Source organism: Equus quagga, chromosome 6 (assembly GCF_021613505.1).
Source record: "Equus quagga isolate Etosha38 chromosome 6, UCLA_HA_Equagga_1.0, whole genome shotgun sequence".
Lineage (NCBI taxonomy): Eukaryota > Metazoa > Chordata > Mammalia > Perissodactyla > Equidae > Equus > Equus quagga.
Window position 1 is genome coordinate 44,333,460 of NC_060272.1, and position 14,616 is coordinate 44,348,075.

Genomic DNA, 14,616 nt, shown 5'->3' on the forward strand with positions numbered 1-14,616 from the left:
ACACTATTGGGAAGAAAAGCAAATAACTCTGGGAAATTGCTCTAGCTAAAGCTAATCCCTGATATGTGCTTTGGCACAGATATTATTTTATAAAAGAATATTTTAATGAACTAATGCCTGCCTCTCAAAGCCAATGTTGCACTTTATTTGTTCATGAATTATATAGGATTATGTTAAGGAATTAGAGTTCATGTTTTATTCTCTAATTTTCACTAATGTTTAAGTTGGAATAATTTTGTCACTCTGCTTAACTCTGTGTTTAACAATTCAATATACTGCCATGTTGAAATAAAAATCATTTATCCCAGCAAATTATGATATTAAATGGAAATATTTGCAAAAGTTTTAGATGTCTAATTAACTATTTATATTCACCTGCCACCAGGATTAAAGTCTTTGGGGGGGATGTAGGTGGGAAGAATGATTAAGTATATGGATTCATAATTTATTAACTATCAAATGCCTCTCTCAATTTTACTCTATGTCCTACATTTTCAATTTAATATTTAAAATAACATGCTAACCTTTTCTTTTAAATGAGAGACACTATTAGTCTGAACTCATCTTATTAACCCATTATCATGTGATATATTTTAGTTACAATTGACAGGAGATATGTGACCAAGTTGAATGAGTCCTAAGGATAATTCTATGGAAGAATCCTGGAAAAAACACATAAGGAAAAAGAGGCTAATCTTATATAAAAAAGAAAAAAATCTTGTCTGTACCCTCCTTTTGGATGAAATTGTGTGATATGATGCTTGGAGCTGCAGCAGCCCTCTTGTAAACATGAGACAAGTTTCTTTTCTCAAATGTTTTGTAATGTAAGATAATGAAATATCTCGAGTAAGTGAGCAACTGTTAATGCAATAATCTGCTATTTGCTGTCAAAATCTTGTAACTAGTAAAGAATATTAAGTTATTGTAGCAGCTGTGTTCAACATTTCAACATTGAAGATTTACTCTATTAACAACTTTGAAGTTTATAATACGATAACATTGACTATAATCACCAGGCCATTCATTAGAGCTTCAGAACGTATTTATCTACTAGTTTCAAGTTTACATGCCTTTATTAATAGCACATATATAATAATTTTTAAAAGCACTGGTTTGCTGAGCTAAATAGTCTCGTGACAATATATGTATGTATATCGTCACTGAATTGGTCTTAGGTACGTTCCCAAACTATGTGAGAAATTTATGGATGATATAATGATGTCATCACAGACTTCTTTTAACCTTTTCTCTAAACATTAACTGTCATCTCATTACATGCCTCAATATAACGGGAAAAAAACACATACACACATTTTAAAGATATAAATCCAGACAACCAAATAACTAATTTTTCTTATTTGGACATGTGGGTATTCACATATAAAACTGACTATTTACATCGGAAAATATATTTTCAAATCAAATGTATGTAGAAAAAATTTTTCTCCATTTTTACTAAAACTGTTGTCTCTTTATCACTATTGAAAAATATGTTCATAAGGTGTGTGTAGTAACACATTCATATGAACAAACACATACACACATATATATGCATGTATGGAGAGACAAATACCATTCTTTTTCCCTTAAATTAAAATAAAACCTTACAAAAACCTTATTTCGTTTTTATCACAATTGTAAATGTCCTTTTTCAAAAAGAGAGATTATATGTGTACTATTAATAAAGGCATGTAAACTTGCAACTAATAAATAAGTTCTGGAGATTTAATGCACAGTTAGTTATTATAGTCAACAATATTGTGCCATAAACTTCAAAGTTGCTAATAGAGTAAATATTAATTGCCTTCACCACAAAAAGGAAATGGCAGTTATGTGACATGATAAAGGCAGTAGCTAAAACTAAGATGGTAATTATACTGCAATATATAAATGTATCAAATCTATCTCATACACCTGAAGCATGGTTTAAAAGTTTTTAAATGGCTGAGAAACAGTAAAAGGATTACATTTCTTGGAATGTAGAAATCACATGAAATTCAAATTTCAGTATCCATAAATATAATTTTACTGGAAGATGACCAAGTTCTTTCTTATTTTTCTTTTGTTGTGGGAAGAACTTAACATGAGATCTATCCTCTTAAATTTTTAGGTGCACAACAAAGTATGTAGACAGAATGTTGTACACATCTCTAGATCTTACTCATCTTGATTAACTGAAACTCGTGCCCATTGAACAGTAACTCCCATTTGCCCCTCCTCCCAGCCATCATTCTACTCTGTTTCTATCAGTTGGACTATTTCAGATACCTTATATAAGTAGAATTATTAGTAGTATAATATTATATTATAAACATAATATAATATTATATATACTATATTATAATATAATATTAGTATAATATTAGTATTTGTCCTTCTGTAACTGGATTATTTTATGAAGCATAACATCCTGAAGGTTCATCCACATTGTGGCAAAAAGCAGAATTCCCTTCTTTTTCAAGGCTGAACCTTATTCCAGTGTGCATGTGAGTGTGTGTGTCACATTTTCTGTAGCCATTTGTCCTTTAAGGGGCATTTAGGTTGTTTCCATATCTTGGCTATTGTGAAAAATGCTGCAATGAACACGGGAGCGCAAATATCTCTTCCAGATCACAGTCTCAATTCTTTTGGATATATACCCCAAAATGGAAGTTCTAGATTATATGACAGCTCTATTTTTAATAGTTTTAGGAACTTCCATATTGTTTTCCATAGCAAGTACACCATTGCATTCTCAACAGTAGTATACAATGGTTCAAATTTCTCCACATTCTCATGAACAATTATTATCTTTGCTGTTTTAATAATAGTTATCTTAACAGGTGTGAGATGATGTCTCATTGTGGTTTTGATTTGCATTTCGCTGATGAATAGTTATGTTCAGCTTATTTTCAGTTACCTCTTGGCCATTTCTAGGTCTTCTTTGGAAAAATGTCTATTCAAGTCCTTTGCACATTTTTTAATCAAGTTTTTTTTTTTTTTTGCTATTGAATTGAGGGACTTCTTTGTATATCTTGGAATTTAACCCCTTATCAGATATATGGTTTCAAATATTTTCTCCTATTCCATAGATTGCCTTTTACTCTGTTTGTTGCTTCCGTATCTGTACAGAAACTTTTCAGTTTGATGTAGTCCCACTCGTCCATTTTTGCTTTTATTGCCTCTCTTTGGTGTTATACCCAAAAATCATTACCAAGACCAATGTTATAAACCTTTTCTCTATGTTATTTTCTAGGAGTTTTACAGTTTAAGGCCTTACATTTAAGTATTTACTCCACTTTTAGTTTATTTTTGTGTAAGTTGTTAGGTAAGGATTCAATTTCCTTCTTTTGCATGTCAATATCCAGTTTTCCCAGCAGCCTTTGTTGAAGAGACTATCCCAATTGTGTATTTTGGCAGCATTATTGAAGATCATTATTGAAGTTGACCATATATACATGGGTTTATTTCTGGGCTCTCTATTCTGTTCCATCGGTGTATGTGTCTGGTTTTATGCCAGTCCCACTCTATTATAATTACTGTAGCTTTATGCTGCTTTCTTGAATTGTTGCAATGAAGACCACATGGCTTACATAGCCTAAAAGATTTCCTGTGGGTTTCTATATAGGAAAAGTTTACCTACCCTTGAACTAGACAAAAATGTGATTTCAGGAGACATCTGGACTTACCCTAAACCCAGGGGGAACTCTGTTGTGTTAGTTGCAACATACCTGGAAAATAGTGGTTGGGGCTAACTGTTTAAATTGGTCGTTGGCTACAGGCCATGACTCCTGGAGGTTTGCTGAAGAATTTAATATCCCAAGTGTCTCTGAGTAAGATAGCTCTCATTAGCCAAGTGCAATCCTCCAAAGAAGGGAGCAGATCTGAGCTACTCACAGTAGGTGGTTGCTACTGCTGGGAAATGAGTGTCCCGGCCTGGTAAATGGCATCTGGACAGTATCTGTTACAGGCGGCAACACTAGTGTCTCACATGTGGTGAACTATTTTCACTGTAAACCATGTGTATGAATACTCAGAATATGCAAACAACAATCCAATTAAAAATGTACAAAAGATTTGAACAGACACTTCCCAAAGAGATTATACTCAAGACAAATAAACATATGAAAAAATGCTCATCATTTCTGTCAGGGAAATACAAATTACATTACCACACACACTACAATAACTAAAATAATTTTTGACAATATCATGTGCTGGTGAGGTTGCAGAGAAATTGGAGATAATCATGTTTTTCTGGTGAGAATGCAAAATGATACAGCCACTCTGGAAAAAGATTGATAATTTCTTATTAAATTAAGCATACCATGACCACACGACTCAGTAACCCCTCTCCTGGATATTTAACCTAGATAAATGAAAACTTATGTTCACACAAAAACCTGTATATGGGTTTTTATAGCACACTATTCATAATCACCAAAAACTAGGAAAAAAAATGGAATGTCTTTAAATGAGGGAATGGATAAACAACTATTGTGCATCCATCAGCAATAAAGAAACAAATTGTTGATATAAGCAAAAACTTGATGAATCCCAGAAGTATTATGGTGAGTGAAAGAAGCTCGTCTACAACAGTATACACTCTATGCTTAAATTTATATGACTTCTTGAAAGGCAAAAGTATAGTGACGATGAACAGAACAGTGGTTGCCATGGCTTAGCAGTGGCAGGAGAGCATGAATTCCAAAGAGACTGCAAGGGAGTTTCATGGCATGGTGAAATTGTTCTATATCCTGACAGCGATGGTGGTTATACAAATCTATATACACATTAAAATTCATAGAACTGAACTTCCCCTCAGCAAAGTCAATCTTTTTCTATATTATTTTAAATAATTAAACCAAACACACACCTCTCTCATCTATGCTCCAGCCTAGAGGTAAAATTTCTGAGCTCCCCTTTTTTTAAGGTTGGACCATGAGGTTTTTAAGGTCAAGTCATGAGGCTCACAGGTTTTTACTTAGGGTGAGCACCTGTAGCTCTATTTACATCAAAACAGCCACTACCCTGTGGAAAAGGCTGAAGATATCCCACCATTTGAAAACCCCATTTCATTGGTGTCCAGCTCAGTGTTCTTGATACTTGAAGCTACTTTCCTTGGCTATGGTAAAAGACTAAATCTGTTCTGAAGGAACTGTGACAATTTACATGAGAGTAAGTACATAGCAAATCAAAAATAACCTGTACTAAAGATGAAAGATATCTGAAAATGTGGTTGGATGATTGGCACTCTGACCCACCCTATCACACATAGTTCTAGCAATTGCGGTCTTCTCTTATAGAAGCAAGACTCACAGTACTATAAGTACTTACTTGCTGCTCATAAAGCAGCAGAAGAGGAATACATGTCCAGGTCAGGTAGGCCAGCTTCAAGAAGGAAGGGTGGAAAAGAGGACTCAGATATAAATGTCCAGTCTTTCTATCCCTTCTCATCAATAGATTGTGTCATTGCTTCTCTCCTTGCCGGGACTGAGCTGAAGAGAGGCCCAAAGTGTTTATAGTCTTGGATCTCTCTTCAGCCAAAAAGCCATACCAGGCATGGGGGAAATATTCTCATCCTTAAAAATCAATAATGAATATGTGTAATGTTATAACATTCTTAGGAATATATCTGGCAGCATCAATTACAATTACAAACATGCATACTCTTTGGGCGAATAATCCCACTCCAGGTAATCTCTCTACCACTATACCAGAAAATATTTACAAGGAAGTTTAATGGAACATTTTAATGATATATACGAAGAGTTTATCACAAGAGTTTATCACAAAAAAATTTTGTTATAATTGCTCGTAGTCAAATGAAACAAATAAGCATAGAAAAAATCATAAAGATATACACTAAACTATTGGCAAAGATCGCTTTTCAGTGATAGGACAATAGTATTTACGTCTCTCTTTTTTTATTTCTGAATAGTTGTTTCTACGAACAAATAAAATATATAAAAAGGACATAGCCATAGAGTGTATGAGCTCTACAAATAACATAATATTTATAAAAGTTTTTATCAAAATATTTAAACACAACAGAAAAATAGAGAGCACAGTATAATGAATACCTGTACACATCACCTTTGATATTTTGCCACACTTTTTCATCTGTTTTATTGCTATTGTTGAAGTACATTAAAGTAAATTACAGACATCAAGACATTTCACTGCTAAATACTTTGGTATTCACCTTAAAAAATAATATTTTCCAACATAAGCAAATATCATAAAAGTTCAAATAAAATGCATAATAATTTGTTGATTTCATCTAATAACCAGTCCCTATTCAAATTTCCCCAATCATCTTACTTTTTCTTTCAATTTTTTAAAATTGTGATAAAATGCACATAACAAAATTTACCATCTGAAGCATTTTTGTGTACAATTCAGTGGTATTAAGTACATTCATATTGTAATGAAACCATCACCACCATCCATCTCCAAAATTCTTGTCATCTCGAAAAACTGAAAATCTACACTCATTAAACAATGGCTTTCCATTCCCCTTCCCCCTAAGCCTCTGGCAGCCACCATTTCTAATTTCTCACTAACTTCTGTCTCCATGATTTTGACTATTCTAAGTAGAATTATATAGTATTTGTCTTTTTGTTATTGGCTTATTTCACTTGGCATAATGCCCTCCAGTTTCCTCCATGTCACAGCATATGTCAGAAATTCCTGCTTTTAGAAGCTAAATGATATTCCATTGTATGCATATACCACATTTTGCTTATCTATTCATCTATCAATGAATAATTGGGTTGCTTCCACATTTTAGCTACAACTAATAATTCTGATATAAACATCGGGCATGCATATATGTCTTTGAGACCTTGCTCTCAATTTTGGGGGTATTTATCCAGAAGTAGGATCATTGAATGATTTGGTGATTCTATTTTTAATGCTTTGAGGAACTGTCATACCATTTTCACAGCAGGGGAACCGTTTTACATTCTCACCAACAATGCACAAGGGTTCTTCAGTGTTGATGGTAAGGTATTGAAGTTTCCAACTATTATTGTAGAACTGTTTCTCCCTTCATTTCTGTCAATTTTTTCTTCACATATTTTAATGATATGTAATTACCTGCATAAATATTTATAGTTGTTATATCTTCTTGCTATGTTGAAACTTCTATTAATATAGAACATCCTTTTTGTCTCTCGTAAACATTTTTAATATGAAGTCTACATTGTATGATATTAATGCAGTCAGTCCTGCTCTCTTTTGCGTACTATTCACATGGAATAACTTTTTCCATCCATTCACTTTCAGCTTATTTTTGTCTTTGGATCTAAAGTGAATCTCTTGTGGACAACATATAGTTGGATCTTTTAAAATCTATTCTGCCAATCTTTTTTTTTTTTTTTGGAGGAAACAATTTATTAAATACACTTGTTGGGGAAATTTAGACAGAATTTTTTTCTAAGGAGACTTTATTATCTTTATAATGACGAGGAAAAAAGGGGTGTTCTTGGCTTATCTAGCTTTCTATATATGATAGAAACTTGCTCTTCAGCTTAGCTTTTTTATGGCTTCTCTATGTCCATCTAATCACCAGTCAAGCAATCCATTTTATTTTTTCAAATTTATCTCTCCTATTTGCTTCCTCTTCTCTGCCTAGTGTCCCCGGTACACACACACTTCCATTACTCCAGCATCCCGCCCCTCACCTCTACTATCTGCCCCCTCCCTTGTCATTTGATCCCTTAGAGATGCTTCCTTTCCTTTTTTTTTAAAGATAATGTCTTGATTGATTCTGCTCAACTCTACTGAAAATTATATCCTGTTCCACAGCAGGATTAGCCTTTAATAATCTGAATATAGAATTCAATTGTTTAGAGGAAAATATTAATAGAAAGCCCTTGGTAGAGTTACATCAAACTCGTGCACACTGTAGATACTGCTGACTTTTTTTTAAGTAGTTTTTTGGAGAGGGTAGGGCAGAGGAAAGTAGTTGGTACTTTAAGGAAATGTTGGGGACCACTATGGAAATCTATTCCCTATTTCAGGGCAACAAACAAATCATTATCTCTCAGTTAAGACAATGGTGAGACAACCTTTAAAGGTCATGAAATCTAATGACGAATGTTGATTAATAGTAACTTTATGTAGCAAGGCAGATGCCAGCCAGCTTAACAGTGTTGCATGCAGACTGTTAATTCTGGAGTCCTGGAAGCTGTGAGGTGCTCATCCATCACATGGCCATCACAACTGGGCAGAAATGCCTGAGGAGAGCAGCGAAGCCGGCCATGCCAGCATTTACACATGGAACACTTCTTGGGAAGCTAGGTGCCGTGGGGCACAGACCTGCAGTTTCCTTTGCTCACATCATGCTCACAGTTCTGTCCCTAGAAGGAGAGTGGGCAGGCACAAAAGGACCCCAGCATGCAGGCTCCCCCATTCACACAGCAAGCTTTGTTTAGCTCTTTACTGTCCTGGATTCCTGTGAACGGCACAAAGTGGAAAGGCCGACGACAAACTGAAGGCTCCTCCTGGGACCAAATGCTGTCAGCTCTGAAAACCAGTTCTCCCTGCAACAGACATGCAAGTTCATTATGGCCCAACCCAGCAACCAATCTCAGTTCAAATGCTGTGGAAATGACCATGATCACATTCACACTGGAAGAGAAGGGCTCCATCTTCCTGTGGTCCACAACTCCTCTGACATTGTCCCCTGAAATTCAGGCAGGCCAGAGATGGGAGGCAGCAGTAGGCAGGGCTGGGGTATTCCTCCAACTGAAGAATGGCAGGGGCTCTAGTCTCACCCAGCTCAGCACCCAACAGCTTCTGATATCAAGCTCTCTCCTAAAATGGTCCCCTGGCCCATTCATTAACAAGTCAACTGCTTTCTGTTTTCACTTGTGAAATTAGCAAACAGCAACTGGAAACCTCTTCTGTATTTGCAACAGATCTCTGTGTCCAATCTGTCTTTTGATTGGAAGTTTAATTCTTTTGTATTTAAAGGCATTGAAGATAAAGAGGGGCTTACTTCTGTCATTTTGCTACTTGTTTTTTATACATCTTATAGTGTTTTTTTAATTTTTCTTTGCTGAGGAAGATTAGCCCTGAACTAACATCTGTGGCCAATCCTCCTTGTTTTTTGCTTGAGGAAGATTAGGCCTGAGCTAACATCTGTGCCAATCTTCCTCCACTTTATATGTGGGTTGTTGCCACAGCAAGGCTGATGAGTGGTGTAGGTCTGTGCCTGGGATCCAAACCCACACACCCAGGCCACCAAAGCAGAGCACACTGAACTCAACCACCACGCCGCTGGGCCAGCCCCAACTTATAGCTTCTTTGTCCCTCATTACTTGCAGTACTATCTTCTTCTCTATTTAGTTGATTTTTATAGTGAAATGTTTTAATTCCTTTCTCACTTCCTTTAGTATATTTATAACTTTTGTGTGCATGTGTGGTTACCATGGGAATTACATTTAACATCCTAAAGTTTTAACATTCTAGTTTGAATTTATATCATCTTAACTTCAACAATACCTGAAACCTCTGCTCTTTTATAGCTCTGTCCCACCTCTTTTAATTGTTGATATTCACAAAATATCTTCATACATTGTGTGTGTAACAACAGAGCTAATAATTGTTTTGTTAAAGCATTAGCCTCTTAAATTATGTAGAAAAGAAAATGTGGAGCTACAAAGCAAAGTCATAACAATTTTAGTTTTACAGTTGACCATGTATTTACCTTATTGCAATCTACATCTTCATTTGGCTTTGAAACCAGACTTAATTTGCAGACAAATCAGTCTTACTGTGGTTATCCTTTATAGAAAGGGGGATGATTACAGAGAGAAAAATTATATTTCAGTAGTACACCCTTGTGGATATCAGACTCTAGTCTTGTTAATTGTGTTCGAGGTTTTATCTACTTGTAACTTCAGAGAAATCACCACACAGTGGATCATGTAAGGACAACCTCCATGCCTGTTGCTGTATGGGCCATTCAAGAAAGTTCAGCAAAACATCAGATGACATCATCAAAGACAGACAAACTGCAAACCAGGAAGATCCATCAGACTGAAACTGCCATGCTCATTCCACCATCTGAAGATGCTTCCAACTCAAATCTAGAAATTTTCTCAACTGGCTGCTCTCAAACTCAGAAACTGATTTTAAAATTTGTTCAAATTTTTAACCTTGTTATTTCTTTTATTTCCATAGAAATGCCTCTCATTAAATTATCTAATTAGGTGGAAGTTCACCTACAACACTGACTCCTGAAATGAAGTAAACTTGAGAATATGTGATTGCTAATACATCCTGTTGTACCTAATAAATATCTCAGAAAAAGAAAATTTTGAAACCCAATTATACATTACACCCAAAATTATAGATTGACTTAGAAAGGTAAAACCTGAATCTGATTATAACCCATTTAAGTCATTTAATTGGTTAAATCCTGGCTCCTGACAGTCTCTGCTTCTGGAAATTTTTCAGTCTTTGGCTATTGTTCTCCTTATGGTCATCATATTAACCACTCTAGAGTGTTTTATACTCTCAAGAGTTTTAAATGCCTGTCCACAGCCACTCACACACCAAATGGTATCTATCAGAATCAGACAACTGGATCAAATCAACAATAACCATATAAATGATGAAGGTTGTGATTACATGGCTCTCTGGCCTGATGACTCAGCTAATAGAAACAGTGAAAGTGATTTTTTTGCTTGACTACGTCAACAGTGGTAACCAAGAATAATGGTATATTTGTTGATCATACTCTCAGCCTGCTGTGAGAATGCCCAAAAGGGGGCGATTTTCAAAATCAAAAATAAATGGAGATCCACTTTGAAAATTCCCTGAGCAAAACCAGTTTGGTCATACAAACAAAGCTTTATTTGGATTATTTTGCAAGACTAACTTGATCTGGGTCATTTCTTCTTTATACTTCTGGAAATCATAAGCAAAGCTTAAAACTATGTCCTCAGGCTGATATGAGGTAGCCACTAACCAGCTCTCTATCATTTAGGAAAATTTTGCTATTATAATCAACCACTGTGAAGAATAAACACTCACTGCATTCTCACTATATAAGCTGTTTTATAAGGATGTATCCAGGAGCCTCATTCTGTTTTGGTCTGAGTGTTCCGGGTTTGCAAGCTGTCTTTATGGTGCCTGTACAATACAATTTTACCAATGCCTACTTTGGTGATTCATTCGTTTTACTTCTGAACTTTTTTTTTTTAAGAAGTTTCTCATTTGCTTTTTTAATTTTTTTAAAATATTGGCACCTGAGCTAAAAATTGTTGCCAATCTTCTTTTTTTTTTTTTTTTTTTTAATTCTTCTCCCCAAAGCCCACCAGTACATAGTTGTAGATTCTAGTTGTGAGTGGCTCCGGTTGTGCTACGTGGGACGCCGCCTCAGCGTGGCCTCATGAGCAGTGCCATGTCTGCACCCAGGATCCGAACCTACAAAAACGCTGGGCCACCAAAGCAGAGCACACTAACTTAACCACTCGACCAAGGGGTCGGCCCGCTGCTTCTGAACTTTTGACACCACTCATGGATGAATAGATAAAGGAAATATTGTCTTTACATGCAGTAGAATATCACTCAGCCTTAAACAAGAAGGAAATCTTGCCATTTGCAACAACATGGATGAACCTGGAGGCCATTAGGCCAAGTGAAATAATCTAGGCACAGAAGGACAAACACTGCATGATTCTGCATCTATGAGGTATTAGTCAAACTCAGAGAGTAGAATGGTGGTTTCTAGGGGCTGGAGGGAAAGGAATATAGGGAGTTGCTGTTCAAAGGGTATGAAGTTTCATTTATGCTAGAGGCATAAATTCTAGAGATTTGCAATATAACGTCATGCCTATAGTTAACAAGACTGTACAGCACATTTAAAAATTTAAGAGGGTAGACCTCATGTTAAGTTTTCTTACTCAAAAAGAAAAAAGGAAACCATCACAAAATTAAGAAAAATATCTGCTTTTTGGTAACATAAGACCTCTGTTCCTGAGTTGGAGGTCTGGGAGGATGCAGCCGCTCAAGAGCTCAAGAGAACAAGCAAAGAGCTAGAGCACAGAGCCGGAGGGAGGGAGCAGATCTGCCTGCCGGACTGCCACTGCCTCCCCTGAGTAAGCAGGAGCCCAGGCCGGGCTCAGGCTGCCCAGCCCCTTCCTCCCCACCAGGCTTGAGGGCTTTGCCAGAGCCGCAGGGAGGGAGAGCAAGTGAGAGAGTGCCTGCGCGTGTGCTGCAAGGAGAAGCCACTACCCACTCCGTCCGTCTTTCTTCTCTACCCCCTCCCCACCCCCATCCTCAAAGGCAGAGCAGCACAGTGTATGCTTGCTCTCAGCCCAAGTCAGTAAAAAAGAGCTCAATTTCCAACCACTATGAGGCCCAGGAGTCCCCAGAAAAAGAACAGCAAGAAGCAGTTGGACATGTTGATGAAATACAAAATGAAATGGACAGACTTAATGAACAAGCCCATAAGGAGATTTGAAAGTACAACAAAAATATAACAAATTCCACTAACCATTTTTTCAGAAGAGGATGGAATTGCTCGCCAAAATCCCAAATATTGTGGGAATATCTGTCAGCCATCCACAAGTCTGCACTGCTTGGGGAGGATGATGAAGGGAGCTGCGCTGTTTGAGGAGAGTTGGAGACAGAGAATTTGAAGATATAAAATCAGGTTACAGAATAGATTTTTATTTTGAAGAAAACCCTTACTTCAAAAATGAAGTGTTCTCCAGAGAATTTCCTGAGACTGAGAGTAGTGATCCATCTTTAAAGTCCACTAAAATCAAATGGAAATCTGGAAAGGATTTCACAAAATGTTGAAGTCAAACACACAATAAAACCGACAGGAAGGCACAGCATGAGGAATCAGAAGCTTCCTTGGGTGGTTTACTGGCCATTCTGACACAGGTGCAGATGCGTTAGAAGAGGTCAGCAAAGATGATATTTGGCCTAATTCCAAAAAGATGACTAATGGAACAATAATGGATACAACCTGTCTTTTAATTTTCTCCAGTCCCTGAGAGTAAGTTGCAATCTTTTTTTTTCCTCTTGCGCTCAGTCAGCCGCCCTGTGTTTAAGGTCTCTTTCTTCTCCTTTATACCATGGTTCTAAATATTTGGGCGGGGGGTGGGGGGGTGGAAAAACCTTGAGCAGAATGCAGTGGCAAAAGAATCTCTCACCCTTTCTGTTCCAAATTCATTTTTATCCCTTCCTGTCTTAACACAAATTTTATGGAATCAAGACCAGTGTACAATGTGCGGAAAAAGAAGGACCTTCCGCTCCGCCAGCTCTGCTGGAATCTGGAGGGTGCTAGGCCCTGTGTGGTTCTGTACAGAGTTCCAGCTTTTCTCCTCCTTTCTGTGTATATTGGACTCAGAGATCACATTGTGTCTCTAGGTGAGTATGGACAGTTATCATTTACCAACATCTATCTGTCTACTTTCTCTTGTTTAAAAAGCAAAATAAAACCAAAAAAATTGGGTTATAGAAGGTTGGCAAAAGATGTGTTGGAGATGTTGGGGTGGGTTAAGTGGGCATTTTGAGAACATAGCTTTTCCTTTGGCAAGTTTAATTGTGATGTTTAATGGACATACTTGCAATTTAAGATGACACTTTTCTTTCTTTCTTTTTTTTTGAGGAAGATTGACCCTCAGCTAACTTCTGTTGCCAATCTTTGTCTTTTTTTTTTTTTCTCCCCAGAGCCCCAGTACATAGTTGTATATCCTAGTTGTAGGTCATTCTAGTTCTTCTGTGTGGGATGCCATCACAGCATGGCTTGATAAGCCGTGCTAGGTCTGTGCCCAGGATCCAACCTGGTGAACCCTGAGCCGCTGAAGCGGAGTGCACAAACTTAACCACTCGGCCATGGGGCCGTTCTCCTAAGATCATACTTTTGAAATAAAGTTCTCTCCTAAAGATGACTTGATCCTTGCCACTCGATGGGAGAATCAGCAGAACCTGTAGGATCTTATATGGATTGATATTCTCTATTGTAATTTTGTTTCTGTTTATTTTTAAATTTTCTTTTTGTTTCACTGGAAAGGAAAAGGGATGCTCAGCTTTAAACGTTAAAAGGGTACAAGTTGCTTTGTTACAATAAAACTAAATATATACACAAAGGATTTGATGCTTTTCTCTCAGAACAGATATACTTAATATGACTTTCCAAGTTTTACTTGTATAACATATTGTCAAACTATGTTACTCTAACTTGGTATTTTCTGATACACACTTTGCAGGGTGACTTCAGGGCTGTGTAGATTGAATAAAGGGATTTGAATCAACGTATTAATGTCTCTGTAACTGGGAAACATCCTGGGTACAATTGCCATCAGTTTCTAAAATTTTTCACATCATTTGGTATACCATATTGATCAAAACTCAGTTCTGAGTATGTTATATCCTTGATTTGTATCTTAAATTGGCATTTTTAAAAAATGAGCCTTTATTTATCTGGATATAATCATAGTGCCTGCCACCACCATCAGAGAGGTCTCATATTCTAATGTCTAGTCACACATGGGGCAATTGCTGGCATGTCTTCATTGGCACTATCAAACGTGGCCAAGGAGACAGGCACTTATAAGAAGTCCCTATTAGTGGTAAGAAACTCAGGTTGAGAGTACTTTTGTCTCT

General features: G+C 36.7%; 2 pseudogenes; one reads left to right on the forward strand and one right to left on the reverse strand.

Moving 5' to 3' along the window:
- Positions 1–8,089: 8,089 nt before the first annotated feature.
- LOC124240679 (teratocarcinoma-derived growth factor 1-like) lies at positions 8,090–8,645 on the reverse strand (annotated as a pseudogene).
- Positions 8,646–11,060: 2,415 nt separating this feature from the next.
- Positions 11,061–13,001, forward strand: LOC124240717 (protein SETSIP-like; annotated as a pseudogene).
- Positions 13,002–14,616: the final 1,615 nt, after the last annotated feature.